Raw genomic sequence first — 27,650 nt, forward strand, 5'->3', positions numbered from 1 at the left:
TTGTGTTTGCTACATTAGTTATGAGCTAAACTCTTTGAGACTTGGATGGCTAATGAGCCCTAAATCTTAGTTATGAAGTTTTAATGCATTATGAAGTAATAGCTCTCTTTGTTCATCTAAGTGAGCTTAATGCTTAATTCTTGTTTTTGTTTGGCCATCAATGGCAAGTTGATAAGCTAGATCTATTGCTGGAAAGTTTAGATTTGGTGAAAATTACGGATGATGCAAGATATTACCCTTTATTAGGTTGTATTTAGTGAATAATATAGGAATATTTTGCCTTGCATAACTCATGAAAATTGGTGCTTATATTTGTGTTCTTACATCTGAATTGGCATAGGAATATGTTGAATTAGATTAAGAAACTTTTATCGTAAGGTTTGAAAAAATCATATGAAACAATTGAGAATTTTCTTTACTCTAAGGGGGTTTGCTAACAATAATGTTGTAGCATTCTAGGCAAAATATTGATTTATTGGAATTTAGTAATTCAAGTCCACTTTTCATTGGTGAATCTATTTTGCAGTTATTTCCTTCTCATTGGTGATTATTCTAAGTATTTTTAAATTTCTTTTATTTTAGTTTAAGCTTTCAAGAATTATTCCAATTAATTTTGCTTTATCCCATTTGTTAAGTATTGATTTTACGCAATCTATTACTAACTCAATCTCTGTGGAGACGATACTCACTTATCACTTTATTACTTGCTAGCGATTATGTACACTTGCACACATTTAAGTACTAATCCCTGTGTTTTCCCCAAGTGCAAAGACCATATTGCCCTTAATTAAAAATTATGCAGAAATTCTCATTTTCCATCATAGTAGCGCGGTCGCGCCACACCCAAGCGCGATCACGCTGCCTCATTAAAAAACCATGTTTTGCCTAGCTTTTGTCCTTTTGTCGATTTTTCTCCCCTTTTCATTTTGAAGTGTGTCGAGTCCTTCAAAACTTAAACACACCAAAACATGCATGAAATTGAACAAAATAAACCTAAATTGTGAAGTGTGTCGAGTCCTTCACCAAGACCAAGTTGCTTATAAACAGAATAAGGCAATAAATTCACACTGGCACCCAAATCAAGTAAAGCCTTGTTAATAAAGTGATCACCAATAATGCATGAAATTGTGGGACACCCAGGATCTTTATATTTAACAAGACTCTTATATTGAATAATGGAACTAGCTTGTTCAGTTAAAAACGCCTTTGTAGGAACATTAGTGTTTCTTTTAACAGCACAAAGATCCTTTAAAAGTTTAGAGTAGGCAGAAATTTGTTCAATGGCATCTAAGAAAGGGATATTGATACTAACTTGTTTAAAAACTTCTAAGATGTCATTATATTAGCCGACTTCTTTAATTGGAAGTAATCTTTGTGGGAATGGGGCTTTTGGAATGAAAGGAGGGATTGGAGTTTCCTTGTTTGAAGAGTCATTGGCATTAGAACTAGAAGGCTGACTCTTTTCTTTTTCTTTTTCAACCTCGAGTATGTAATCGGGTTTGAAAATGTTCTTTTCGGACCTCAGAGTTGAAATTGATTTGACTTCACCATTATGACTAGACTTTCCTATCTCATATTGACCTTTTGGATTAGGGATAGGTTGACTAGGGAATGTTCCTTTTTCTCTAACAGCTAAAGCAGTAACAAGTTGTCCTACTTGTGTCTCGAGTTTAGTAATTGATTGAGACTGATTTTGTAGGATTTGTTGAGCGGATTGCACAAATTGTTGTAAAGTATCTTCTAAGGAAGGTTTCCTTTGTTGAGGATATGGTTGATTTTGTGGGGCATGAGTTTGGTTTTGCATGTTGTATTGGTGTGCTTGATTCATTTGAGGTTGGTTTTGTCTCCATGAAAAGTTTGGATGGTTTCTCCAATTTGGATTATAAGTGGATGAAAATGGGCTACCATTTGGTTTCCCATAAGCATGAAGAGCATTGGCCTCCTCAGAAAAGACTTCTTGGTAGGAAGGACGTGATTGGACATTATGGCACAGACTAGAACATATAGAACAAATATCTTTTCTTGGTTATATTGGAGAATATATAGTTTGGCTTATGGCTAAAGCTTCGACTTTTCTTGCTAATTTGTCTAAGGATGTTCTTAAGTCTAATTCATCTTTTACTTCATACCTTCCTCCTCTTTTTGGTGCATTAGTTGACCTAGACCTAGGATCAAAATAATTTCATTGTTGTGAATTGACAGACAAATCTTCAAGGGCGTCCCAAGCCTTTTGTCCTTGAAATTTTAAATTTTTTTCGGTATGCATAGATTGAATCATTTGACGATTAGAGAGAGTCAAACCATCATAAAAATATTTTACAAGTCTCCATTTTTCAAAACCATGATGAGGACATTTTAATAATAAATCGTTAAATCTTTCCCAACATTCATAAAACTCTTCATTATCTTTTTGAAAAAACTCGGAGATTTCTTTCCTTAGACTATAAGTTTTAGACATAGGAAAAAACTTCAGCAATAATTTATTATAAAGTTGATTCCATGTAGTTATAGACCCCGTGGGAAGAGAATTTAACAAAGCTTTTGATTTGTCTTTTAATGAAAAAGGGAACAATCTTAGTTTGACCGACTCATCATAAATTTTTTGAAATTTAAATGTTGAGCAAATTTCTAAGAAATCGTTGACATGCATATAAAGATCCTCTCTATCTAACCCATAAAAAGATGGCAACAATTGAATGATTGATGGTTTAAGCTCAAAATGGGTTGCAGAAGTGGTAGGAAGAAAAATACATGAATGAGCATTAGATGAAATAGGTGAAAAATACTCAAGCAAAGTTTTTTCAGGCACAACATTTTCATCAACAGGATTAGCAATTGGTTCCATGATGCTCAAATTTTTACTAACACTTTCAATTTCAAATAAAGATAAACGTCTTTTTACTAATCGATTTTTAGAGTTACGTTCCCAATGATGCATACAATTTTCACAAACAAACAATTTTCTGATGTGGAAGATTAGTTAAAACCGCAGCCACAAATCATACTTAGAATTTTTTAGAGATTTCACAACAATATAATTTTTATGGTTTACTTGTCCCCAGGCCTATTTGATTCCACTTACTCGCACACTACTAACAACTTCTCGAGGTTAATTTGTAGAGGCAGATTGAGAATTTTGTTCAAATTTCCTTTAAGCAAAAATTGCTTATGGTGAAAGGACAAGATTTAAGTTTTTATTTCTTTCAAGTATTTGTTTTTTTTTTCACAATTACACACTAATATGATAAAAGACAAAGAAAAATAAGGTAAGACTATAAAAAATTAGGCAAGAGTATGGAGGCATAGCATGCAATCAACCATAACAAAAATAAGGTAAAAATTAGGAGGCACAAGTGCCGTCAACTAAAACATAAGATAAAAGACTAGGAGGCAAAATTGTCATCAACTAGTAAATTGCAAAAAATAAAAATAAAAATGACAACAAGATAAATAAAGAAAATTACAACAAAGGTTAGGAGGCACAAGTGTCATCAACTATAAAAATTAAAAAGATAGATTGATAGGAGGCATAAGTGCCGTCAACTAAAAAAAACAATAAATATAAATATATAAGTACGCTTTTTTTTTATGGGTGGTAGAACCGTCCCAAATTTTCTTTTTATCTTTTTTCTTTTAGTTTTTATATAAATATATATTTTTTTATATTTTTGTATATATTGTTTTTTTAAGTTCAAAAATTAAAATAACTAGTAGAAGAATTCACTAACCTTGAGATAAATTTTGTTTCTTTTCTTGCAACGGCGCCAAAAACTTGATGGACCCAAAACGGGTATGTTTTAAATATTTATAACCCGCAAGCGCATGAATCGTATATGAAGTATAGTGTTCGTGTAAGCACGAGATCGAACTCAAATGAGTTGTCTAAAATAAAAAAGAAAATTATTTTAAACCAAAATTAATAAATTCGAACCTAGCTCCAAAGATTGATGAGATTTAATGTCATGAACATAAAATAAAAGATTTAAAGTAAAGCTATTTAAGAGAATAAAAATAAATCAATTATGATTTGAAAATAAGTTGTAAGAGAAAGATTATTAAGATCCTATAATCCACAAAATGTAACTTTAATAATACTTATTAGTATATTGATTCCCAAGTTTTAGTGATAGTTAAAATAAGTCAAACAATCATTTTCCAAATAGATTTATAATTTTAAGCAGAAACTATTTCTAAAAAGATAGGATTTTTCTTCACTTTTCAAAAAAGTATAATTTCAAAGTATTTAATGTGAATCAACCTAATGAAACAACAAAAAATCAAATAACATTATTTATAAGACAAAACATAGTATTTTTGTTCTAAGCATTGGATGTATACAATTTAATGACACATCTTACACAAATAATATTATGTTTTGCAAAATGAAGAACAAAACACAATATTATTTAACAATCCAAAATATGAGATATTAAAGATGAAAGACATATATGAAGAAGAAAAATTCATAAACTTTGTTGCATTACAAGGAAATCAACATACAACATAAATATTATCTAGTTACAAGTTGCTTCATCATGATCTTAATAATCTTATGAAAAAGATTAGAAGCACATAACTATAATAGAAATTACAAAATAAATAAAATACATACTTGAAAATGCTTTTGAAAAACACCAAAATGGAAGAGAGAATGGTAGAGAAGATGATGGTTTCCCAAAAATTAAGCACCCAAAAATGGTCGTGAAATTCCATATTTGTAGCCAAAAATAGATTATTATGATAATCAATTTAAATTAATTAAATTGATTAGATTAATTAAATTAATAATAATATGGCAAATAAGGGTAAATTGTAGGAGTGATGATGATTTTTGGGTAAAATGTTGTAGAAAAATTAGGTAAAAATGGCATTTGAGGGACAAGGGGACAAGGTGCATTTGATGGGCTCAAGAAGGGGCTATGGCAGGTGGCTACTGCAGGGAGCTGGCTGGGCCGAGTGGCTGGAGGCAAGCCCACAAGGAAGGCTGGGAAGGGTGCTGGGCCGAGGCGTGTTGGGCCTAGGCTGCTGAAGGGGTAGGCACGTGGGGCCAGGGTGGGAGGCTTCAGTGGTGTGCAGGGAGCAAGGGGCTTGGCTGGTGTGGGCTAGGTGCGGGCCCAATGGCGTGGGCCAAGAGGTGTCGGGCCTGTGGCAGATTGGGCTAGGTAGGCTGCTGGGCTGGGGGCCAGCTGAATGGGTTTCAAAAATGCCATTTTCCCACTCTTTTTTTTTTCAGCTTTAATTCTTTTCTTTTCTCTTCTTTTCAAAGTACTAAAATGCAACTTTGTTTCTTACAAAATAACATAAACTAAATTAAAATTAATTATTTTCTCTAATAAAATATACCATATAACTTCCATGAAAATATTAATTAACATAACATTTAATTTTAATAAAATCATATTTTTAGCATTCAATCTAACAATACTAATTTCAAGTAATTAAATTACAAAATAAAATAACAAAATATCTATAAGAACATATAAAAATCTTGAAAATTACAATAAGAATAATAAATTTAAAATTACTTAAAAACTTAATAAATTACTTTAAAACTCAAAGACTAAGCAACAATTAGCATAAAAAAAATGTGGTAGAATAACTCTAGTTTGTAGAGTTATTACACCCCCAAACTTAAAGTTTTACTAGTCCTCAAGCAAAAGAAAATTAAAACACACATTTTTTTTTATATTGGTGATATAAAAAGGATTTTCTCAAAAATTGCACAATGAAAATAAATCTAAAAACTTATTATGAATAAAAGTTAAGCTTATGTAATTAATTAAATTGTCAATTTTGCTTTTTTTAAATATGTTTTCAAAAATTATTTTTCGTTTAAACTTATAGGAAGTAAAAATGTTATTGTTATGAAAAATGTAATTTTTGTTATAAGCAAAATTGACCCTATAATTAAAATCAAAGTTTGAGAATTATTCATATTTATAAGAGAGCTAAACTCAAACTCAATCAAAAAATTTATCATTGAAAATGAAAAATATCACCAACTTTTTTTTTTTTTGAAACAAAACACAATAAAAACAGTATTTATATATATATATATTTTCAAAACAAACTTAACACAATTCTACCCTCATATTCAACATAATGAATGGTAAAAAACCATTAAACTCACTACCCCCAAACTTAATTTAGGCATTGTCCCCAATGTGTCAAAATATAAATATAAATTAAAATTGACAATAAATTAGAGTTTAGAATGGTCGTACCTCATCGTGGTGCAACGCCAAGAGAGCAAAAAACACTTAACAAAAAGTATAAGATACAAAAGTAAACACGAAAACAAACACACAAAAATAACAAAACAGATAAACACAAGTTACCAAGAGTAATTGCAAGCAATCAAATAACATGGTAAATAGGATCCTCAAGGAGGATTTCATCCACTTCATCGGTTTTTAATTCTAAAAATGGTTTTAATTTTTTTCCATTCACTTTAAATATATCACCATTTTTAGGATTATCAATTTCAATAGCTCCATGTGGAAAACAATACGAACAATGTAAGGACCGGACCACCTAGAGCATAACTTTCCCGGGAATAAATGCAAACGAGAGTTGTATAAAAGGACTTTCTGACCTGCAGAAAAATATTTTCTCAAAATATTTTTGTCAAGGTAAACTTTCATACAATCCTTATATTTTTTTTGAATAGTCATATGCATCATTCCTAATTTTGTCTAGCTCATTCAATTGAAGTTTTCTTTTCTCACCCGCCTTGCCTAAAGAAAAGTTTAACTGCTTAATTGCCCAAAATGGTCTATGTTCTAACTCAACAGGTAAGTGGCACACCTTCCCATACACAAGTCTATAGGGTGACATGCCAATGGGCATTTGGACGCGGCACAATACGCCCATAATGCATCTGTGATTCTTAAGGATCAATCTTTCCTAGTTGGATTCACAGTTTTTTCTAAAATTTGCTTAACTTCCCTATTAGACACTTCAACTTGACCACTAGTTTGTGGGTGATATGGTATTGAGACTTTATGCGTAATGTCATATTGTTTCATCAAATGTTCAAATGGCTTATTAAAAAAGTGTGTACCGTTATCACTAATGATAGCGTGTGGTGAACCAAAATGGGAAAATATATTTTCTTTCAAAAACTGAAGCACAACTTTGGGGTCATTAGTGTGACATGCAATAGCCTCGACCCATTTAGACACGTAATCAACTCCAACAAGGATATAAAGATTACCAAAAGAGTTAGGAATTTTTCCCATAAAATCAATGCCCCAAACATCAAATATGTCAATAATAAGAATAGGATTTAAAGGCATCATGTTTCTTTTAGTTAAACTTCCTAACTTTTGGCAACGTTCACAAGCTTTACAATAAACATATGTATCACGAAAGATAGTAGGCCAATAAAAATTACATTGTAAAACTTTAGCAGTTGTTTTCTTACAACTAAAATGTCCTCCACATGCATGATTGTGACAAAAAGATATGATTTTAGATTGGTCAAAATTTGGAATGCATCTTCTAATTATTTGATTAGGGCAGTATTTAAACAAGTAAGGATCATCCCAAATAAAAATTTTCACCTCAGAATAAAATTTAGATTTATCATGCTTAGACCAATGAGCTGGTATTTCTTTAGTGACCAAATAATTAACAATATCAGCATACCAAGGCAAGGAAAAAACATGCATCAATTGTTCATCAGGAAAGGTTTTAGTGATAGGAGTGGAATCATGTATAGTTTCAATAACTAGTCTAGATAAATGATTAGCAACAACATTTTCAAACCCCTTTTTATCACATATTTCTAAGTCGAATTCTTGTAAAAGCAGGATCAAACAAATCAAACGAGACTTAGCATCTTTTTTCGACAAGAGATATTTTAATGCAGCGTGATCAGAATAGAAAATAATTTTAGACCCTAACAAATAAGATCTAAATTTCTCCAATGCAAAAACAACAACAAGCAATTCTTTCTCGGTTGTGGAATAATTTAATTGAGCATCATTTAAAGTTTTGCTAGCATAGTAAATTACATGAGTTATTTTTTCAAGTCTTTGTCCTAAGACAACATCTATATCATAATTAGAAGCATCACACATTATTTCAAAAGGTATTTTCCAATCAGGGGGTCGAATAACGGGTGCAATAGTCAATAAATTTTTCAATTTCACAAAGGCAACATGGCAATCATTATTAAAGACAAAAGCATTTTCTTTTCCAAGTAAATGGCATAAAGGTCGAGAAATTTTGCTAAAGTCTTTTATAAATCTTCTATAGAAACTGGCATGGCCTAAGAATGATCTAATTTCTTTCACAATTTTAGATGAGGGGAGTTTTGAAATAAGATCAAATTTTGCATTATCAACTTCTATTCCCTCAGATGAGATTACATGACCTAAAACAATTCATTTTTTAACCATAAAATGACATTTTTAACCATAAAATGACATTTTTCCCAGTGAAGCACAGGGTTTTTCTCTTTGCAACGAATTAAAACAAGTGAAAGATGGTGCAAACATTCATCGAAAGAGGAACCAAACACAGAAAAGTCACCCATAAACACTTCAAGAAATCTTTCAACCATGTCAGAAAAAATTGAAATCGTACACCTTTGAAAAGTCGCAGGTGCATTGCATAATCCAAAGGGCATGCGACGATAGGAAAAAGTTCCGAAAGGGCATGTAAATGTAGTGTTTTATTGATCTTCTGGGGCAATGGGGATTTGGTTATATCCCAAATACCCATCAAGAAAGCAATAATATGCATGGCCAACTAAACGTTCAAGCATTTGATCAATAAAGGGTAATGGAAAATGGTCTTTTCTAGTAACATTATTTATCTTTCTATAGTCTATGCACACTCTCCACCTTGTTTGCACTCGAGTAGGGATTAATTCATTTTTCTCGTTTTCAACAACTGTGATCCCAGACTTCTTAGGCACAACTTGAACTGGACTAACCCATTGACTATCAGAAATAGTGTAATGCCCCAAAATCCCTAATAAGGTTTAGGACCTTGATTAGGAGGCCGGGAGGGCCATAATTGATTTATTATGTTATTAAATGATTATATGCATGTTTATGTGAATTATATTATTATATGATGATAAATGTATGCATATGGGTCCATTTTTAATTATAAGAGCATTTTGGTAATATGGCCCGTTGAGGGCGTAGTTGTGTATTTTCATGCATGTTGATGAATTATGAATAATACCACACTATATGTGGATTTGTTCGAGCCATTCGACATGAGATGATCTTTGAATGCAAGTTATCGGTCTGGTCATAACGGGGTTAATTTCGGGGCTCGGGGTGAGTCTCGGGGTAATTTGAGGATTAGAACATTGTCGGGAATTAAAGGATAATGGGATATGATTTATTAGCATTTGAGAATATTGAGAATAACGAGAATTGGAAGGTGTTAATTATGATTAACGAAATAGGCGGGAAATGACGATTTTTCCCTTGGTGGCTGTTTAGGGTTTTAATTAGGCTTAGGGGCAATATGGTCTTTTCACCCTAAGGTTATATTTATCCATTAGAAGGCTTTAGAAAATAGAGTTCTTCTTCTTCCTCTTCCGTTCAACATTTCTTCTTCATTTCTCCTTGGATTTTGAAGTTCTTTTGAGGAACCAACCTAGGGACCCAAGCCTTGAGGGTTTTGGGTTATGTTCTACCATTGGAGAGGGTGTGATTCTGAGATTGAGGTTAGTTTCTAGCCATTAAAACTATGGTTCTTGCTCTGTTTTTCTTATTGAGTTTCAGCTGGATTTTTGAGTTGGATAATGGGAATTGATGGGAGTTTTTGGCTAGGGTTACTTGGGTTATGATGCCTAGGACTTGTGTATATGGTTTTTGGGTTCATTTGGGAGTTTAATTGAAGTTTGGAAGCTGGTTTTTCAGGTTGGAAATGGAGGAGTCGAAGGAGGGAAAAACCAGGGTTGAAAACCCTGGTTGTAGCGCTACAACGCCCATCCATGGGCGCTATAGCGCTAGCCAGGGGGTGTTTCACTCTGCCAAGGATGCTGTGGTGCTAGGGGGATAACGCTACAACACTACCCTGCTTTTCCAGATTCCTGTTTTGGGCACTTTTGAGGGTTTTTGGCTCGAGATTTCAATTCCTAAGGCTTGGGATCGAATCTACTCACCGTTTGGGTACAATTCGGGGTCCTGGGAGTGAGGTTTAGGTCAAGACCCTTTCATTGTTGATTTCATTAATTGGAGGTTATATTTGGTTATGACTAGGTGACTGCTAAGGGATCAAAGGATTGATTGTTCTCAAGGGTCGTTCAATTGCTATTTCTCGCTCGAACCAGATGTAAGAAAACTGTACCCAGTATGTGATGCATGTGATGCATGAGAAACATGTGATTAGGACATGACATGAATGTTGAATATGAGATTGGCCTCTGCATTTGTGCATGATCATAATTATGCTAGCGACTGTTAAGTAAGCATGCTGAATGCCCTACATTTGGATATTTGACATATGATATACGCCTGGTTGCATTGCTTACTTGTGTATGGTACTAACTGTGAAGCTGTGACTCACTAGTCAAGTTCGGCAATAGTACTGAGCACTGGTTGTATGGTATTGGCTTAAGAGTCAAGAACGGTCTTAGCGTGTTTAACGCAAGCCGAAAAGATTATATCTAATCGACATCAGCATTGAATGACTCCTCATGAGCATTAATGTCAGACCGACCTCAAGTTCAATGAAAACTAAAAGCTCTTGTCTAGCCTAATGGCTAGTCACTTAGAGCCAAGGCTAGAAGGCCTAGGTGACTTCATCGTCACATGGCTATGGGTGTTGAGCCCACGTTAGTGACTTACTCATCAATCACTCATCTGATTAGGGCTATACGCCCCAGCATGGTTATCAGAACGTCAAAGTATTTAATCACTCATCTGATTAGGGCTATATGCCCCAGCATGGTTAACATAACCTTAAAGTGTTAAATCACTCATCTGATAGGGCTATACGCTCTAGCATGGTTATCAGAACCTTAAAGTGTTAAATCACTCATCTAATTAGGATTGACTTGATAATCATCCTTGCAGGAGGGCAGGATCCATAACTATCACTGTTTGGACTTATTTGCATGCATAAATAGGCTTATTATTTCTAGGCATGCACATTATGATTTAGTAAAATGTTATTACTGTTCATGAGCATATTGAGTTTTCTTGCTGGGCTTCTGCTCACGGGTGCTATGTGGTGTAGGCAAGGGCAAAAGAAAGCTGGACCATCCTTGAGTTGGAAAGCTTAGGTGACGATGTGTACAAATGCGGCTGCTCGACCGCCACGGTCGAAGGTTGAAAGAGGAACTAGGGTTAAACCCTATTTTGCCGCTTAGGTCGGCTGGTTGTAAATATTTTCTGTAATTAACCTTTAAATTATATTTTTGGGATCCCAATGTATACAGTAAACGTTTTAGTGAAACGTTGTATCTTAACCAAAATTTTTAACCCTAAACTACTAATCATACTTAGTTACACGATTATGGCCAAATGACTCGATTAGCGAGTTTAGCACTGTTTAAAATGCACACCGTAATGGTCCCTGGAGTTTAGGGCGTTACAAATAGGGTAAATGATACCTACGTCTAATAATTTTATGACCTTTTCTCTAACTACTTCTTTCATATTTGGATTTAACCTTCTTTAACATTCCCAAGAGGTTTTAGCATTCTCTTCTAGATGGATTATATGCATACATATGGATGGGCTAATACCTTTAATGTCTCCAATGGTCCAACCTATGGCTTCTTTATGTTTTCTAAGGACATCTAACAATTTATCTTCTTGTTCTTTATCTAAGGCGAATGCTATGATAACAGGTAAGGTTTCAGATTCTCCTAGAAAATCATATTTTAAATTTTCTGGCAAAGGTTTAAGGTCTAATTTTGGAGACTCGGAAATTGATTGAACGTGATCTAAGGATGAAAAAGGTTCAACCTTGGTTTCATTTAAGGGTATAGACTCTGGCAAAGAATTCACATCATCATTAGAATCATCAACATGCAAGTTCATACCAAAGTATTTTTCACAAAAATCAAGTGAGTCATTTCCATCATCTTCACAAATACTATCTATCATGTTAACTTCATGCACTTCCTCACACTCAACAAATTTAGCAACATTAAAAACATTCAATTCAATAGTCATATTTCCAAAAGATAATTTCAAAATACCATTACAACAATTAATGATTGCATTAGATGTAGCTAAGAATGGTCTACGTAAAATGATAGGAGTTCGAGCATGCACATTTTCCACAAGTTGAGTATCAAGTACAATGAAGTCAACAGGAAAATAAAATTTATCAACTTTTATCAAAACATCCTCTATAATGCCTCTAGGAATTTTTACAGAACGATCGGCTAATTGAAGAGTTATAGAATTAGGTTTTAGTTCACCAAAACCAAGTTGCTTATAAACAGAATAAGACAATAAATTCACACTGCAGCCAAATCAAGTAAAGCCTTGTTAATAAAGTGATCACCAATAATGCATGAAATTGTGGGACACCCAGGATCTTTATATTTAACAAGAGTCTTATATTGAATAATGGAACTAGCTTGTTCAGTTAAAAACACATTTTTAGGAACATTAGTGTTTCTCTTAACAGTACAAAGATCCTTTAAAAATTTAGAGTAGGCAGGAATTTGTTTAATGGCATCTAAGAAAGGGATATTGATACTAACTTGTTTAAAAATTTCTAAGATGTCATTATATTGGCTGCCTTTTTTAATTGGAAGTAATCTTTGTGGGGATGGGGCTTTTGGAATGAAAGGATGGATTGGAGTTTCCTTGTTTGAAGAGTCATTGGCATTAGAACTAGAAGGCTGACTCTTTTCTTTTTCTTTTTCAACCTCAGGTATGTAATCGAGTTTGACAATGTTCTTTCCGGACCTAAGAGTTGAAATTGATTTGACTTCTCCATTATGACTAGACTTTCCTATCTCATATTGACCTTTTGGATTAGGGGTAGGTTGACTAGAGAATGTTCCTTTTTCTCTATCAGCTAAAGCAGTAGCGAGTTGTCTTACTTGCGTCTTGAGTTTGGTAATTGATTGAGACTGATTTTGTAGGATTTGTTGAATGGATTGCACAAATTGTTGTAAAGTATCTTCTAAGGAAGGTTTCCTTTGTTGAGGATATGGTTGATTTTATGGGGCATGAGTTTGGTTTTGCGTGTTGTATTGGTACCCTTGATTCATTTGAGGTTGGTTTGTCTCCATGAAAAGTTTGGATGGTTTCTCCAATTTTGATTATAAGTGGATGAAAATGGGCTACCATTTGGTTTCCCATAAGCATGAAGAGTATTGGCCTCCTCAGAAAAGACTTCTTGGTAGGAAGGACATGATTGGGCATTATGGCACGGACTAGAACATATAGAACAAATATCTTTTCTTGGTTGTATTGGAGAATTTATAGTTTGGCTTATGGCTAAATCTTTGACTTTTCTTGCTAATTTGTCTAAGGATGTTCTTAAGTCTAATTCATCTTTTACTTCATACCTTCCTCCTATTTTTGGTGAATTAGTTGACCTAGACCTAGGATCAAAATAATTCCGTTGTTGTGAATTGACAGACAAATCTTCAAGGGCGTCCCAAGCCTCTTGTCCTTGAATTTTTTTTAAAAAATCGGTATGCATAGATTGAATCATTTGACGATTAGAGGGAGTCAAATTATCATAAAAATATTTTACAAGTCTCCATTTTTTAAAACCATGATGAAGGCATTTTAATAATAAATATTTAAATCTTTCCCAACATTCATAAAACTCTTCATTATCTTTTTGAAAAAACTCGGAGATTTCTCTTCTTAGACTATCAGTTTTAGACATAGGAAAAAATTTCAGCAATAATTTATTATAAAGTTGATCCCATGTAGTTATAGACCCCGTGGGAAGAGAATTTAACCAAGCTTTTGATTTGTCTTTTAATGAAAAAGGAAACAATCTTAGTTTGACCGACTCATCAGAAATTTTTTGATATTTAAATGTTGAGCAAATTTCTGAGAAATCTTTGACATGCATGTAAGGATCCTCTCTATCTAACCCATAAAAAGATGGCAACACTTGAATGATTGATGGTTTAAGCTCAAAATGGGTAGCAGAAGTGGTAGGAAGAACAATACATGAAGGAGCATTAGATGAAATAGGTGAAAAATACTCAAGCAAAGTTTTTTCAGGCACAACATTTTCATCAATAGGATCAGCAATTGGTTCCATGATGCTCAAAATTTTACTAACACTTTCAATGTCAAACAAAGATAAACGTATTTTTACTAATCGATTTTTAGAGTTACGTTCCCAATGATGCATACAATTTTCACAAACAAAGCAACAAAGATAATCTCAAACAAATAATTTTCTGATGTGGAAGATCAATTAAATCCGCAACCACAGAACATACTTAGAATTTTTTAGAGATTTCACAACAATATAATTTTTATGGTTTACTTGTCCCCAGGTCTATTTGATTCCACTTACTCGCACATTATTAACAACTCCCCGAGGTTAATTAGTAGAGGCAGATTGAGAATTTTGTTCAAATTTCTTTTAAGCAAAAATTGCTTATGGTGAAAGGACAAGATTTAGGTTTTTTTTTTCTTCAAGTATTTTCTTTTTTCACAATTACACAATAATATGATAAAAGAAGAAGAAAAATAAGGTAAAACTAAATAAGACTATAAAAAATTAGGCAAGAGTAGGGAGGCATAGCAAGCCATCAACCATAATAAAAATAAGGTAAAAATTAGGAGGCACAAGTGTCATCAACTAAAACATAAGATAAAAGACTAGGAGTCAAAATTGCCATCAACTAGTAAATTGCAAAAAAATAAAATAAAAATAAAAATAACAACAAGATAAATAAAGAAAATTAAACAAAGGTTAGGAGGCACAAGTGCCGTCAACTAATAAAGAAATGCAAGGAATAAAAACTACAACAAAATTATAACAAAATTAGGAGGCACAAGTGCTATCAACTATAAAAATTAAAAAGATAGATTGATAGGAGGCGCCGTCAACTAAAAAAACAATAAATATAAATATATAAATAAGTTTTTTTATGGGTGGTAGAACCGTCCCAAATTTTCTTTATATCTTTTTTTTTTAGTTTTTATATAAATATATATTTTTGTATATATATATTTTTTTAAGTGCAAAAATTAAAATAACTAGTAGAAGAATTCACTAACATTGAGATAAATTTCGTTTCTTTTCTTGCAACTCCCCGACAACGGTGCCAAAAACTTGACGGACCCAAAACGGGTATGTTTTAAATATTTATAACTCGCAAGCGCACAAATCATATATGTAGTATAGTGCTCGTATAAGCACGAGATCGAACCCAAAGGAGTTGTCTAAAATCAAAAAGAAAATGATTTTAAACCAAAATTAATAAATTCTAACCTAGCTCCAAAGATTGATGAGATTTAATGTCATGAACATAAAATAAAAGATTTAAAGTAAAGCTATTTAAGAGAATAAAAAGAAACCAATTATGATTTGAAAATAAGTTGTAAAAGAAATATTATTAAGATACTAGAATCCACAAATTGTAAGTTTAATAATACTTATTAGTATATTGATTCCCAAGTTTTAGTTATGGTTAAAATAAGTCAAACTATCATTTTCCAAATAGATTTATAATTTTAAGCACAAACTATTTCTAAAAAGATATGATTTTTCTTCACTTTTCAAAAAAGTATAATTTCAAAGTATTTAATGTGAATCAACCTAATGAAACAACAAAAAATCAAATAACATTATTTATAAGGCAAAACATAGTATGTGTACAATTTAATGACACATCTTACACAAAGAATATTATGTTTTGCAAAATGAAGAACAAAGCACAATATTATCTAACAATCCAAAATATGAGATATTAAAGATGAAAGACATATATGAAGAAAAAAAATCCATAAACTTTGTTGCATTACAAGGGAAATCAACATACAACATAAATATTATCTAGTTACAAGTTGCTTCATCATGATCTTAATAATCTTATGAAAAAAATTAGAAGCACATAACTAGAATAGAAATTACAAAATAAATAAAATACATACTTGAAAATGCTTTTGAAAAACACCAAAATGGAAGATAGAATGGTAGAACAAATGATGGTTACCCAAAAATTAAGCACCCAAAAATGGTCTTGAAATTCCATATTTATAGCTAAAATGAGATTATTAAAATAATCAATTTAAATTAATTAAATTGATTAGATTAATTAAATTAATAATAATATGGAAAATAAGGGTAAATTGTATGAGTGGTGATGATTTTTGGGTAAAATATGTGTAGAAAAATTGGGTAAAAATGACATTTTAGGGACAAGGGGACAAGGTGCATTTGATGAGCTCAAGAAGGGGTTGTGGCAGGTGGTTGCTGCAGGGAGTTGGCTGGGCCGAGGGGCTAGAGGCAGGCCCACAAGGAAGGTTGGGAAGGGTGCTTGGCCAAGGCGTGTTGGGCCTGGGATGTTGATGGGGCAGGCCCGTGGGGGCTGGTTGGGAGGCTTCGATGGTGCATGGAGCAAGGGGCTTGGCTGGTGTAGGCTAGGCTCGGGACCAGTGGCGTGGGCCAGGAGGCATTGGCCTTGGGGCGGATTGGGCCAGGCGGGTTGCTGGGCTGGGGGCCAGCTGAAGGGGTTTCAAAAATGCCATTTTCCTACTTTTTTTTTTCAGGTTTAATTCTTTTCTTTTCTCTTCTTTTCAAAGTACCAAAATGCAACATTGTTTCCTACAAAATAATCATAAACTAAATTAAAATTAATTATTTTCTCTATTAAAATATACCATATAAATTCCATGAAAATATTAATTAAAATTTAATTTACATAACATTTAATTTCAATAAAATCATATTTTTAGCATTCAATCTAACAATACTAATTTCAAGTAATTAAATTACAACATCAAACAATAAAATATCTATAAAAACATATAAAAATATTTAAAATTATAATAAGACTAATAAATACAAAATTACATAAAAACTGTAACGACCCAAAATCACTATTAAGGTTTAAGGGCCTTGATTGGTGTGCCAGGAGGGCATGTCGGGATTTATGTGTGATTTTATTAGTTAAATGCATGGTTATGATTTAAAGCATGTTATTTGACTATTTATTTATCTGAGATGCATGACTATGTGTATTAGTATGCATGTAGGCCCTGATTGTGTTTGAAGGGCATAATTGTAATTTTGGCCATGATTGGGCACAGCTGTATTGATATGTGATAAATGTATTCTGTGAATTGTACCACGTGAGTGTGGTGTTATTATTGTGATACACGTGCCGAGACGGTCCTTGAGAGAGCAAATTAACTTAAGAGTCACAACGGGATTTCTATACCCGGCTCGGGAGGAGCCTAGGGGTACCTTGGGAATTTTATGGTTAAGTTGAGATTTAGCGGGTAATGGTTATTAGAGATTTAGTAACCTGGGTAACCATTAGTTACTGCTGAGAGTAACAAGCTCTAGGTAGAAAATGGTAGAAATGAAATAGAAGTAAAAGGACTTAAGTGCCCTTGAGGTTTAGTTAGGAGAGGATAGGCAAGGAGGGGTAAAATGGTCATTTGGCTGGGAATTTGATATATGGCAGCTGGGTATTAAGGGGTACACGGTTTGGGGCTTGGTCATTTGATGCTTTGATAAATTGAAGAGAAGAAAAAGGAGAAGGAAAAGCTAGGGCATGAAGAAGAAGAAGATGAGTGGAGGAGCTGAAATTGGAGACTTAGGGGATGAAGGAAGCTTAGGGTTGGATTCTCTACTTAAGGTAAGAAAACTATAACACCCGTAGGATAAGGCATGGGCCCATAGTATGATTGCGGGGCGCGACCCTATGTTGCATGTTGCATGATGAGATGATTGCAGGGCACGGCCCTATATTGCATCACATGTTAGGATGCAGACTTAAATGAATTAATATTCGTTTGAATGTTGTTGTGTTATACTATATGTGTGATTATAATAAAATGAACGGCAAGGGCCGAGAGCGGCGTAGGCCGGGTGCGGCAGCGGGGCCGGAAGTAACACTTAGCACATGGGATGCTATAGTCAGGGCATGGCCCGGTGGATACATGTGTTATCCTTACGGTGAAAACCGATACCCCAGGCTTCGGTAAGGCTTCTGGGGTGGCGTGGCCGTGTTTGCTTAGTCTAATGGTTGACTTGTTTATCTGTGGACTATTTGATATGATTAACTGTATATTTGCATGTGTTATGTTCTGCATGAGTTTTCTTGCTGGGCTTCGGCTCACGGGTGCTTCGTGTTGCAGGTAAGGGCAAAGACTGAGTCAACCAACCATGAGTACGGAGAGCGTGAAGCGACGCGTACATGTTTGGCCTGCCCGACTGCTTTGGTTGGGGGTTTATTCGAAAATGGCTGTAATAATCTATGATTTTAGTACTGATCAACTGTAAACTTATTTCAAGATGTAAATAGTTTTCAAACCTTATTTTGGGATCCCAAATGTCTATTACTAGAAGTTTTTATTGAAACAACGCATTTTCAAAGGTTACAGCCTTAACTTTTAATTAGTCACACTTTCGTTTCAAAACCTCAGTTAGCGAGATCATTGCACACTGTTTCGTCTTAAAACTCACTTAGTAACGGCTCTAAAGAAGTAGGGCGTTACAAAAACTTAATAAATTACATAAAAACTCAAAGTCTAAGCAACAATTAGCATAAAAAATGTGGTAGAATAACTCCATTTTGTAGAGTTATTAGATTTCGGGCTGGGTTGGGCTGAATTTGGGCGTTGGGCCGAAATTGGGCCTGGGTACACATTTTTCAAAAATAATATTTTTTTTACACTTTTTTTAATTTTCACATGTTTTTTTTAAAGTTTGTTGTTAGTTTGGTTCTATGGCGGAGGTTTGGGCAGAGTTGCGGAGGGCAGAGCTGCAAACCTATGGCTACGCCTACAGATCGTGTGGTGCTGGGCGGAGGGTCATGTGGTGGCCGGTGGGTCTGAGAAGAGAAGAAAAGGAAGGGAGGCACGCCGCACACAGGTAGACAGAGAGAAATGGTCGGGGGTGGGGGTACTCTATTTTTTAGGGTTTTCTTTTTAGTTTTAGAAGTGATTCAAAAAACAAAAACAAAAATTTGAATATTTTTGAATGAATTTCGGGTTTCGGGTCTAAACCCAAACCCATGATGTTTAAAATTAAAAACCCAAATCTGACCCGAACCATGTTAGGTTTAGATTGGATTTCACCCGAATCCGACGTGTTTTGTCAAAAAATGGGTTTTCGGGTTGCAGGTTGGGCGAGTTCATGGGTTTTGCGGGTCAAATGTTCACTCCTAATGTAAGGTTATTTTTATCCTTTGAGTCGCCCTATCAGAAAGATCTCAAGATTTTGTTGTCTCCCTTGGAGATAGAGCTAAGAATGGGGCTAGAAGCAGCTACAAGAACAAGCGATGAGCGCCTTGCTTTAAAAATAAGCTTGGCTTTCCATTCTCAAAACCTCAAGTTGACCTTATTGAGAATAAAAATAAAATTATTCACTTTAGCGTTGGAGTAGATAAGAAGGAGCCCAAGATGTATTGAGTCTCTCTCCTCAACCGAGGCATGCCTAAGGTATTAGCAATTTCCAAGGCCTTAGAACAGTTCACTCCATTGGAAAAATAGACTGTTGATTTGGAAATGTTAATTTTCTCCTCGTTAGTTTATTGAGACATTCGAGAAATCCGTTAGCTTCCTTTTGAGTAGCTCTACCAAATAAGATGATGTCATCTGGGAAAAAGAGATGGGTCAACGAAAGAGCCGCCTTGCCACCTTAACACCCCTTATTTTATTTATTGCTTCATGATTTGTAAGAAGTCTACAAAGAACATTAACTATTGTAATAAATAATGCGGGGACAGAGGATCACCCTATCTCAAACCTTTAGTTGGAGAGAGATTTTTAAATAGGCTCCCATTGAGTAGAAGAAACAGTTGGGAAGAGATATTAGGATGATCATAAGATATGGGCAATGAGAAAATGTAATATCCACTTTCTAAAAAAAAAAGAGTATTTTGGTAATTTAATACTTTTGATGGGTATTTTTGTAATTTTATGTAAATACGTATAAGTTTAAATGGTGATATGAATATATCTAGGTGATACTGTGGTATTATAATTCCCACATATAGACTAAAAAACCCACTAAAAACTACCTCACGTCATTTTGGTAGCTGTATCTAGTATTATGGAAGATTCATCTTTTACATCTATTATAACCAAGCAGGGGCATTTCAGGTATCGTCAAAAGTTCTAAACTAAACTCATATATATAGATTTAGAAAGAGATTTGGAGGGACGTTTTTATTCATTATGAGTTTTGGGGTTTTGGGAAATACTTAGAGAGAACTTGTACGGGTTGTGAGAGAGTTTTGGTTTTTGGAGTTGTTTTTCTTTATGAATTTACATGTAAAAGTTTTTTCTGCTCTTCAACTGAGAATTTGTCTTATTGGAACTCTATTCATGGAGGAACTAGATTAGGCTAACACATTGTTAACTGAACCAGTATAAATTTTAGTTGTTTTTTTCCTTTATTTGTTCTTTGTTTTGTTGATTTTAGTATTGTTGTTTGAATTTAAATATTGCTTGTTTTGAGTTATGTTGTAAATACACTACACAGAATCAAAGGTAACTGTAGTATACTCAACACATAATATAAAAATAACTATAATATACTCAAAACAGTACTGGTTGTCTATTACCTTTGATTTAAATTATTTATTTTTATATTGTTGAAGATTCGAGTTAATAAATGAAGACGTCTCCCTTGATAATAATAGCAAAGTAAATAATATAATACAAACCATTATTTAATTTCATCACTATCTATTATTTTGTTCTCATCTGTTGGGAAAAAATTACGCAAATTTTCTTATGAATCAGATTAGTGAGAATAAAAATAATACCGGAAATAACACACACGCAAAAATGTCTAAATCTGCTGCAATTCTTTTACTGAAATTGAGAAACAAAAAATACACAGTGTTTACAACACTTCTCACAACCCACACCCCAATTATACCCAAGAATTTTTTCTCACAAAAATTCTCTCAAAAGCTTTTCTCTCTCTAAGCTTTTCTTCTTTTTGTTTTGGGATATTTGAGAATGAATACATAAAACTAATTTATAGGTTTTTCTAAACCATATAAACCACACATTTTTTTAGTCGTCCTATATATACTAATTAATATAAGCCTTTCCTTATTTTAGTAAAGCTATATTAATAACTCTTAATATAGGAATATCTAAATATAGTATTCATTTTCTTAACAATCTCCCACTTGAAGACTGATTTCAATCTGTCTTCACACTTTACTCTATGCAGCAGAGCTTTTCGCTCTTGTTACTCTTGCAGGCCAACTAAAGTTGAACACAACTTCAGTTTCTCAATCGTCACCGTCTTTGTCAACATATCTGCTGGATTCTTACTTCCTTGGATCTTCTCCAGTATTAACACTTCATCTTCCAATAAAGATCTGATGAAATGATAACGAAGTCCAATATGCTTGGTTCTAGAATGAAATGCTGAATTCTTTGCCAGGTGGATCGCACTCTGACTATCACTATGCAAAACATTATTCTCTTGCTTGAATCCTAGCTCAGTTAACAAACCTTGAAGCCATATCATCTCTTTACTGGCTTCAGTCACTGCTACATACTCAGCCTCTGTAGTGGATAAAGCTACAATCTTTTGCATTTGAGACATCCAACTAACAGCTGTATTTCCAACAGTGAATATATAATCCGTGGTGCTTTTCCGATGATCGACTTCACCTCCGAAGTCTGCATCTACATAGCCTTGTACTTTTAATTCACCTTTTCCAAAGTACAAACACTTATCTGTGGTGCCTCATAGATACCTCAAAATCCACTTCACTGCTTCCCAGTGAGCTTTTCCTGGATTCGACATAAACCTGCTAACAACTCCCACTGCATGTCCAATATCTGGTCTTGTACAAACCATCGCATACATCAAACTCCCAATAGCTGAGGCATAAGGAATCTTAGCCATGAAATCTCTGGCTTCCTCTGTCTCAGGGGACTGACCCTTGGATAGGCGAAAATGACTTGCCAACGCTGTACTGACTGGCTTGGCATCGCCCATGTTGAACCTCTGCAAAACACGTTTGATGTACTCTGATTGAGATAACTGCAAAATCCCTCTATGCTTATCTCTTGTGATTTGCATTCCAAGAATCTTCTTTGCTGGACCTAAGTCCTTCATGTCAAACTCTTTTGACAATTGCTGCTTCAACCTTCTGATATCATCCATATCTGGACCTGCTACTAACATATCATCAACATAAAGTAGCAAAATGATATAGCTAGTACTATATCTTTTGAAATAGCAGCAGTGGTCAGCGTTGCACTTCTGGAAGCCTTCCTTGTGCATAAAACTGTCAAACTTTTTGTACCACTGCCTTGGGGCTTGTTTTAGGCCATACAAACTCTTCTTAAGTTTGCATACCATATTCTTCTTCCCATTCTCTGAAAAACCTTCTGGTTGATGCATGTATATCTCCTCATCCAAGTCTCCATGAAGAAATGCGGTCTTCACGTCTAACTATTCAAGATGAAGATCTTCAATGGCAACAATACTCAACACTGATCTAATAGTATTGAGCCTTACAACAGGAGCAAAAATCTCAGTATATTCAACTCCTTCCTTCTGCTGAAATCCTTTGACTACTAATCGGGCTTTATATCTCTTAGAGCCATCATGCTCTTTTTTCACCCGATACACCCATTTGTTGTGAAGTGCCTTCTTACCCACGGGTAACTCAACTAGTTCCCATGTCTGGTTGGAAATCAAAGACTGCATCTCGTCTTTCATGGCAAGCTCCCACTTGCTTGCATCACTAGTCTGACATGCTTCATCATAGCATTCAGGCTCTCCTTCATCAGTCAACAACAAATAGTTCATATATCTCCTATTAGGCACATGAGGTCGAGAAGACCTTCTCAATACAGGAGCTGGAGTAGGAGGTAATGTTGCGTCAGACTGTTGTGTACCGCTTTGTCCAACAAGTTCCTTTTCCTGAGGACTTGTCTCAATCGACTCTGTCACATAACTATCTGGGTCATAATCTCCATCTACAAATATTGGCCCACTATGCTCTGAGTCAATAGCGTCAATTTTGTGTCTGTCCTTGTACATCACTCTTTCGTTGAAAATCACATCTCTACTACGAATGACCTTTTTGTTTTCATCATCCCAAATACGGTAGCCAAACTCATCCCCGCCATAGCCAATGAATATGCATTTCTTAGATTTGGGATCAAGCTTATTCCTCCCTTGATCACTAATATGCACATAAGCTACACAACCGAAAACTTTTAGATGTGATAGGTTTATCTCTTTTCCACTCCATACCTCCTCTGGTATTCTGTGCTCTAGTGGACTTGATGGACCTCGATTAATCAAGTAAGCTGCTGTGTTGACAGCTTCTGCCCAAAACTGCTTTGGTAAACCTGACTGTATACGCATGCTTCTCGCTCTTTCTGTCAATGTTCGGTTCATACGCTCAGCTACACCATTATGTTGAGGTGTGCCTGGCACGGTTCTCTCCATTCTGATTCTGTGCTCATAACAAAACTTCTTGAATATGTTGTCTTCATATTCACCACCATTGTCAGTTCTGAGCTTTTTAATCTTCAGACCTGTCTCATTTTCAACCATAGCTTTCCATCTCTTGAAAGCCTTAAACACTTCGGACTTATGCTTTAGAAAGTAAACCCATACCTTCCGAGAATGATCATCGATAAAAGTCACAAAGTAGTGTTTCCCACCAATGGATGATGTAGTCGTTGGTCCCCAAACATTAGAGTGAACAAGCTCTAATCTTTCCTTCTTTGGGGTTCTACTACTTGTCTGAAAGCTTACCCTCTTCTGCTTTCCAAGTATGCATTCTTCGCACATGTCTATCTCAACTGATCGTAGACCTGGGAGTTTTCCCTTCGAATGCATGAGTTTCATCCCTTTCTCACTCATGTGGCCAAGTCTCTGGTGCCACATATTAGAATTTTCATTCCCTATTGCAACTGAAATTGAATAGCACCCACCTGCTGTCATGTAAAGTGTGCCGCTCTTCTTGCCATGAGCAACCGTCATTGCACCCTTTGAAATCTTCCAATTATCACCTTGGAAGTTTGTAGTGTAGCCTTCACTAGCCAACTGCCCTACTGAGATCAAGTTTTTTCTTAGTTCGGGAATATGTCTGACATCCTTCAGCTCCCAAACAGACCCATTTAACTTAATCTTCACTACACCTTTACCAACAATATCACAAGGTTGGTCATCACCAAGGTATACCTTTCCAAGGTTTCCAGGGACATACCTCTCAAAGAATTCTTTCTTTGAAGTAGCGTGGAATGATGCTCCAGAATCTAACACCCAAGATTCTTCCTTGCTCTCTAGAGAGCATATCAACGCATCATCACCCTCTGAGGTAGAAGTAACATTTGCTTCTGCCTTCCCATCTTGGCTTTTCGGTGCATTCTTGCACTGATTTTTGTAGTGTCCAATCTTACCGCAATTCCAACACTCGATGGTCTTCGAGCTCTGGGAATTTTTGGGATTCCTAGATTTGGACCTCCTATCTCTGGATTTACCTCGATAGTTCGATCTTCCATGGCCATTCCCTCTAGTTGAATTTCTCCCTCTTGACTCTGTATGTAATACTGAAGAGGTTGATGATTCACCCGACTCTCTCCGTCGGATCTCTTCACTGAGAACTAGATCACGAACATCATCAAATTTTAACTTATTGCTTCCTGATGAGCTACTCACAGCTGTGACTGTAGTATTCCAGCTGTCTGGTAAAGAAGACAAAAGTATTAATGCTCGTACTTCTTCGTCAAACTCAATTCCAACTGAACTCAATTGGGTTGTGACGGTGTTGAGTTCATTTAGATGTTGAGCTACCGATGAGCCTTCCGTCATCCGCAAATTGAATAATCGCCTCATCAAATGAACTTTGTTTGAGGCTGATGGCTTCTCATACATATTAGAGAGTGCTGCCATAAGACCCGTCGTGGTCTTTTCCTTTGCTATATTGAAAGCAACATTGCGAGACAACGTCAATCGAATAACTCCGAGGGCTTGTCTATCGAGAAGATTCCATTCTTCATCTTTCATACCCTCTGGCTTCTTTTCTGAGAGAGGTTGATAAAGCTTTTTCTGGTATAGGTAGTCTTCGATTTGCATCTTCCAAAATCCAAAATCTGCGCCATCGAACTTCTCGAGTTTCACCCTTCCTTCATCTGCAGCCATTGCTCCCACTCAAATCTGACTTTCTGGTAGAATTTCTAACCAAAGCTTTGATACCAGTTGTTGGGAAAAAATTACGCGAATTTTCTTATGAATCAGATTAGTGAGAATAAAAATAATAGCGGAAATAACACACACGCAAAAATGTCTAAATCTGCTGCAATTCTTTTACTGAAATTGAGAAACAAAAAATACACAAAGTGTTTACAACACTTCTCACAACCCACACCCCAATTATACCCAAGAATTTTTTCTCACAAAAATTCTCTCAAAAGCTTTTCTCTCTCTAAGCTTTTCTTCTTTTTGTTTTGGGATATTTGAGAATGAATACATAAAACTAATTTATAGGTTTTTTTAAACCATATAAACCACACATTTTTTTAGTCGTCCTATATATACTAATTAATATAAGCCTTTCCTTATTTTAGTAAAGCTATATTAATAACTCTTAATATAGGAATATCTAAATATAATATTCATTTTCTTAACATCATCTTCATTTATTCTAGCTAATTATAAAGCTACGTGCAAAAGTTTCATACAATGGGTACAAGTTTCATATAATGAAGACAATGCACAAAAATGACAACTTACACCCCAGTTGTATCAGTAACATTTCCAAGATATTTATAGAGCTGTAGAAGAATACGCATAACCTTTCCATATTTTCGTAAATTAAATTTTGTTCACACAAGTATCAAATATAGGATTACATGAATACGTATTTGCTTTGTCTTTGGGCATTAACTACCAACGTACCATATGTAACGCATCCACTAGAGGGAGCAGGACTAGACTGTATAAATAGGACACGTGTCCTTTAAAATCTGTTTTGAAGGAGTTTGACTATGACTGGTGCCGACTGATTTGTTATATGAATAATATTACTATGGGCACACCCCACTGATACGTACTCAACACAGCACCGCTTATTCGCTTAACCAGTGATTGGTATACATACTCGTATATATATATATATATATATAAATTTTTATATAAATAGTGGGTTGATAGTTGATTTTAACGGAATATTTTAAATATTTAAAGGAATATATTTTTAAAATTAATTAAAAATAAATATTTATTAGTTATATTATAAAATATAATTATTATTTATTGATTATATTAATATAAATTCAAATGTTATAAAATATCATTATTATAATAATATAAAATTTAATATTTAATAATTATATTAATATAAATTTAAATGTTATAAAATATTATTATTATAATAATATATAACCCTTAATTTTTATAAAATTTTGCTAGAATAAATATTTAGTAATTATATTAGTATAAATTTAAATATTATAAATTATTATTATTATAATAATATTTAATACAAAATTAGATATTTAATAATTATATTAATATAAATTCACATGTTATAAAGTATTATTATTACAATAATATATGATACATAATAAATATATTATATATAAATATTTTGTGTGTGCAAATAATATGATTGTGTAACTAAATAAGAAATTAGAATAACAATTATCTTCTATAAAAAATAAAGAAATTTATTCTCTAATAATATTATGAATGTTTTGTATTTTAAATATGATAGTTTGTAATCTAAAAGGTTATCGTATTATTTAAAAAAACAATACACAATGTCTTGGTTTAATTTTTCTTTTAATATGTTTATGTCATTCTTTTATATATAATATTGTTTATTTATTTAAAATTTATATGATAATTATAAAACCTTAATAAAAATAATTAATAAATTTTCTAAAAAAACCTAATCAAACATATCTTGTATATTGCTTGCACCTAGTATATATATAATTAATAGTGAGTTCAATTAATCTATTTTTCACGTGTATAAAAAAAATAAGACATTCGTGCAACTTATTATTCAATCATATAAAAAAAATGAAGTATAACTTTCCAAGTAACATCCTTACCTAAGGACAAAAGTGAAGCCCAAAATTAAAAAAAAAAAAAAAATCATATAGGTAGAACTCTATATTAAATTATACCATCCACGTCAATGTGGTGTTCTTGTAACAAAACTCATGTTATAATACATAAATAATAATAAATTACGATGTATTAAAGTGGACGGTCCAAGCAGTGTGCGTATCTTTTTACGCGCGGAGAAAAAAGACAAAAGCCATAAATGTAAGACAGGCCCATTCGTTTTCGTTATGGTTATTAGATTTGCACGTCAGTCGTCAGTAAAATTGGAAAATGAAAGTGCTGCCTTGTTAGGGTGTATATATATATATGTGTGTGTGCGCGCGCATATGTTATGGAAAGTTATATACACTGATATTCATTTATTTCCTTTTTCTTTTGTAGTTGGCTCAATCGATATATATGTATATAGAATTATATAGGAGTGGAAA

General features: G+C 33.9%; 2 non-coding genes across 2 annotated transcripts; both read left to right on the forward strand.

The window, feature by feature from the left end:
* Window positions 1-2,336: 2,336 nt before the first annotated feature.
* On the forward strand, window positions 2,337-2,443 carry LOC133813432 (small nucleolar RNA R71). Its single transcript, XR_009884444.1, has one exon. It is a non-coding gene; the product is annotated as a small nucleolar RNA R71 (small nucleolar RNA).
* Window positions 2,444-13,717: 11,274 nt separating this feature from the next.
* On the forward strand, window positions 13,718-13,824 carry LOC133813591 (small nucleolar RNA R71). Its single transcript, XR_009884601.1, has one exon. It is a non-coding gene; the product is annotated as a small nucleolar RNA R71 (small nucleolar RNA).
* The last annotated feature ends 13,826 nt before the right edge of the window (window positions 13,825-27,650 follow it).

This window comes from Humulus lupulus, chromosome 1 (genome assembly GCF_963169125.1).
Source record: "Humulus lupulus chromosome 1, drHumLupu1.1, whole genome shotgun sequence".
NCBI lineage: Eukaryota > Viridiplantae > Streptophyta > Magnoliopsida > Rosales > Cannabaceae > Humulus > Humulus lupulus.